Below are 5,455 nucleotides of genomic sequence, written 5' to 3'. Positions count from 1 at the left end.
TTGCGGCCACACTAACCCTAATCCGAGATGGCAATACCAATTTGAGCGCTACTCCTCTCGTCGGGGAGGAGTACAGAAACCGGTTTTAAGAGCCCTTTATATCGATATAAAGGGCTTCGTTGTGTGGATGGGTGCAGGGTTAAATCGGTTTAATGCTACTAAAATCGGTTTAAACACGTAGTGTAGACCAGGCCTCAGTGTTTGTATGGTATCTACTGTGTCAGAGAACAGATGGTTTTCAGTGTTGGGTTATTTGAAGGAAGAGGGTGACTGAGTTTTGTGCCCATGACTTGGGTATTTTTGCAGGCATAAGGGAGCAGTGCAAAAAACACCAAGGATGAGCAAATAAGAACAAGTGAGCACTTATGTTTGATGCTTCAGCAAAGTTAGGAAAGCAGGAAGGAGTATGGAAGGAAATAAGGGCAGAGGCAGGAGCCAAGTAAAGGACACCTATTAGAGGGATGAGGAGACGGTTGAGTTTCATGCCTCAGACCCTCCAGTCTGAAATCTGATAAAAGGGTTTATTTAAATGCAGATTACTGAATTATTGGCATAGTTCTGCCTAGGATCAAGGTTCGTAAAGTTAGGCACCTACATCTGTAGTTAGGCCTGTTGTTTGGATGCCTAACACCCACAGCTCCCATTGACTTCAGTGGGGTTTCTCATGTATAAACATGAGCAGTTTAGCCTAATGTTATATCTAGTAAGCAGTATCAACTGCTTTCTTAACACAGCATTAGGACCATGGGTTACAACCTTAACTGACTTAAATCAGCATAATTCTATTGGCTTCCCTGGAGCATTGCCAGTTACACCTGCTGAGGATGTGCCCTATGCATTTTTATAAACATTTAACATCTGCTAACTGGGTTAACATAGCTCAGAAATTGTTTTTATGTGTAGTTTTAAAATAAGCCCTGTCCTGCCCCACCTTTCAGCTCACACTGGCTTACAATTTAGTGGGACATTCCTTTATTTTGAATGGACATGCAGCATGTTTGTGATACATCCCAAAGGCTCTATGAGTCATTTTTTCCTGGATGTGTACAGCATGCTTTACAGCAAAAGGGCTAGATTTCACTTGTCCTACTTTGTGCAGATAGCCCCACTGAAATCAACAGTAATGAGAAAAGCGAGAAGGGTTTGACCTGTAAAATGGTTAATTCTCCATGTGATTATAAATTATAGAATAAAAATATTTTTACCCTACAAAACCAAACTCTGTTATGAATATTTCATTTGGTAGAACAGGGACAGTTAGGCAGACTGAGACAATAACAAGTCATTGCAAGTTTATCTTAAAATTACATTTACCAATGGAAAATGTCAATGTCCCAATTAGAAATAGGAAAACATTGCTTAGACCTCACTCTGTTGCTACTTTAAATCCCAATCCTGTAGTCCTTAACACTCTTTGACTTCAAAGAGTTTGAAGGAGTAAGGATTGAGTAATCCCCACTTGAAGTAAAATCTGAGGGTGTCATTCTCCCCTCCACATAGAAGAGAATAAAATTATTAATTTCACCATCTGGAGTTTCTTAGTCATTGTTCCACCAAGGGGGACATGTTTTGTCCCCCTGGGAATGAAGCCAGGGGTTCCATTCCTTTAACCCACGTAACCCCAAGAACCATGCAGATCTTTAGAGGATCAACATCAGGTGTGGATATAACATTTCTCTCCCCTACACGTCAAATCAGCTCTGCTGGCCAGTGTATAGTGGGGCTGAGCCAGCCCCCACTTCTTCCTCTCCATGCATCTCCATCCTTTTTCAGGTGGCTTGTACCAAGAGAACACTAGCAAGGAGAAATCTGTGAATTTGTCCCTGAACTCTTTGCAGAGAAGTGGGAAGCTCCTTTATGCATTACACAAGGGGTAGGCACAATCTATCCAATCAGCTTTTGTGAAACTGTTCCCTTCCATACCCTCCAAAAAAACCCCAAACAAGCAAAGTTTTGGGCCTGAACTACTGGTCAGCATCCTTTTCATTATTAATTATGTGAGTATGGCAAGCTGAATTTGTCTCTATCTCAGTGGGGTGCCTGAATGTTGTTATACAAAATAAAAGTGAATGCATGAAACAGAATCATAGAACCATAGCATTAGAAGGGACCATAAGGGTCATCTCGTCTAACCCCCTGCCAAGATACAGGATTTGTTGTGTCTAAACCATCTAAGACAGATGGTTATCCAGTCTCTTTTGAAAAACCTCCAGTGAAGGAGATTCCATGACTTCCCTAGGCAGTTGGTTCCATTGTCCTACTTTTCTCACAGGTAAGAAGTTTTCCCTGAGATTTAAGATAAATCTGATTTGTAGTTTTCACCCATTGTCTCTTGTCCTACCCTCTGTGGCAAGAGAGAACATTTTTTCCTCCATCTTTCATATGGCAACCTTTCAGGTACATGCTGAAATCCTTGTTAATTACAGCTATCATCCCAGCCTAGCAGGTTTTGTTCATGTACAATCACCTGAGTATATCTAAAAACATCCCTCTTGACATCTCTGTGAGCAAGAAACAACTAAATGAACTGAAAAAACAAGGTGTTAACCCAACATGTCTGATAAGAGGCCTGATTATTGACTTTCATTATTGTTGGTTAGAAAAGCTCAATGTTATGGACTTCTAATATAAGTTGACTTGTAAGCAAAAATTAGAATTTGACTTCTGTTTATCAAACTTCCCCCAGTTTTGGAGATTGAGGCCAAGTCTACACAGGCAGGCCATTAATTTAACTGTGCATCTTGCTAGTACAGTAACTCTTCACTTAACGTTGTAGTTATGTTCCTGAAAAATGCAACTTTAAGCGAAACGATGTTAAGCAAATCCAATTTCCCCATAAGAATTAATGTAAATGAGGGGGTTAGGTTCCAGGGAAATTTTTTTCACCAGACAAAAGACTATATTTTATACACACACACCAGAAGTTTTATACAATTTAATACTGGTACATAGTGATGATGATTGTGAAGCTTGATTGAGGTGGAGGAGTCAGAGGGTGGGATATTTCCCTTACTGCTAAATGATGAACCAGCAATTGGCTGAGCCCTCAAGGGTTAACTCTCTCACTCTGCAAGGCAGCAAGAATGGAGGGAGATATGCGCATTTCTCTTAAGTGCACTGCCTTGTTAATTAGAGCAGCTTGCTGAAACCACAGCTGCTGCAAGCTCCCGCCATCCTGAGCCCTGCTCTATGGAAGATGGGGTAAGCAGGGTGCAGGAACAGCTTAGGGTGTCCTCCTCCCCCATTAGCCCCCCTCTTCTTTCCCTCCTCCCTACCCTGGCACTGCAAGCAGGAGTCTCGGGGAGCAGCTCCAAGGCAGAGGTCAGGAGCAGCACATGGCGGGGAGGGACACAGCTGAACTGCTGGCAGCTGCTGCACAGGGAACTTAGGGGAACAGGGAGCTGATAGGGGGCTGCTGGCCCACCCTGGTTCCAAGCCCCCACCAGCTAGCTGCAACAGGCTGCTCTTCCTGCAAACAGCAGACAAAGCAGGCGGCTGCCAAACGACATTAGAAGGGAGCATTACACAACTTTAAACGAGCATGTTCCCTAACTGATCAGCAATGAACAGCAACGAAACAACATTAACCAGAATGACTTTAAGTGAGGAGTTCTGTATATGACTACTCTGCATCAGCATTCCTATATGTTGGTCTCCCTGTCTTTGGCTAAATGGTAGTAGCGAGAAATTCAATGATTCTTAGGCAGTAAAGGTGAACCCAGAAATTTCTGCTCCTTATTCAACTTACCAGGCTTCTCACACCTTCTCTGTGTTATCTCAAAAGATCACACAACCTGAACAGGGTCACATTTGGTCAGTTCATGACAAACTCCATAACAACAGAGTCTCTTTTCCATGGAGGGTCAGACCATCAGCTGGTGTAAATCAGTGTAGCACCATTGATTTCAGTACAGCTACAGAGTTTTTTTAAACTCTACAGCAGCTCAGAAAGTGACCTGGAATTTCATTAGTAACAGAACTGTAGGGCTCAATTCCTCTAAATGCATTGACAATGCCCTTTTACAGGAGACTGACCTATCCCAGACCAACTTACGTAGTTTCTAATTATTTTGGCCAGCTCTATACCCCCTTGTAGCCCAATCCATTTTAAAGTTTAGATGTGCTGCAGCCAGTGCTGTGATAAAAAAAAGACAAACTAACTCTTCTATGGACTCAAGTTATGACTACAGAGCTGTCACTCTGCAAAGAAGCTCCTACTCTGTACCAAAAAGCAGTGGGACTACTGGGGATGCAAAGCTCACACTGATGGGCTGCCATTCCCCTGAGCACTGGCTGTACTTCTTGTAGATATTCTGCACTGTAATCTTTACATTACCAGTAAGTGGTATAACAAACAACCCTTTAAATTCAAGACAAAAGTCATAGTGGGACTGTATGTTTGTTTCCATAAAATGCAGCAATTAAACTTGCAAAGAAGGGTGTGGTGAAAGATGCGTCAGTCGCATCAAACCTGACCGACAGCTCAGATAAAAAGCTCAGATGCCTAGCAGTTTTGCTTCAGGTGGTGAAAGCCATTGTAGCTAACATCCTTTGTCCCACTGTGGACAGCAGAGAGAGTGCACCTTAATTCTTCAGAGCTTTTGGTTTCATGTTATTTTGCACAGGGTAATTTCCCAGTGAAAGCACAGGGCCAATTGTTTACTGTTATGGGGGGGAGGGATAGCTCAGTGGTTTGAGCATTAACCAACTAAACCCCAGCTTGTGAGTTTAATCCTTGAGGGGGACACTTAGGGATCTGGGGCAAAAAAAAAAAGTTGGGGATTAGCCTTGCTTTGAGCAGGAGGTTGGACTAGATGACCTCCTGAGGTCCCTTCCAACCCTAACATTCTATGATATTGTTAGGGAAAAGATCACCACCTCTTTGATTTGATCAGACAGCTTGAGGCACCTTTATTTGATATATCAGAATACACATATGCATATGTGGAGAGACAGCATGTCCCCATGCAAGGGTTAAGCTGCTCTCCCGGACAAAATCACATCAATGCTTATATAGCTCAAAACCGCAAATTAGCATATTCTATTAAGTCATAATTCATACCTTATTTGGCTTATCATATGGCTTACATTGCACAAAACAATTAATATTCCCCTTATATGGCATAAAATAATTCAAAAATGCAAGCACTAATTGTTTTACTTCCTTATAGACATTCGCTTGACTGACAACGACCCTGACTGTTCCGTTACCCCTACTTGCGGTTACTTTTGGCAGGTCATACAGGCCTTTTTTAGGGTCCTGTGACCAGAGTCCAGTTCCCCAATTCCGGCCAGATGGCTTATATGCTGATAAATCAATTTAAATCTTAATAAACAAGCTTTTAACCTTGGATACATGATTAAAGCAAGCTTTAGATATACCCAGCTTGGGTTCCTAGGGAAATTCCATATAGGCTTTTCACCAAAGGTTATAATAGGGCAGTGATTAAATAGA

The sequence above is a fragment of the Chelonoidis abingdonii genome, chromosome 2 (assembly GCF_003597395.2).
Source record: "Chelonoidis abingdonii isolate Lonesome George chromosome 2, CheloAbing_2.0, whole genome shotgun sequence".
Taxonomy (NCBI): domain Eukaryota; kingdom Metazoa; phylum Chordata; order Testudines; family Testudinidae; genus Chelonoidis; species Chelonoidis abingdonii.
This window is presented reverse-complemented; position numbering follows the sequence as displayed.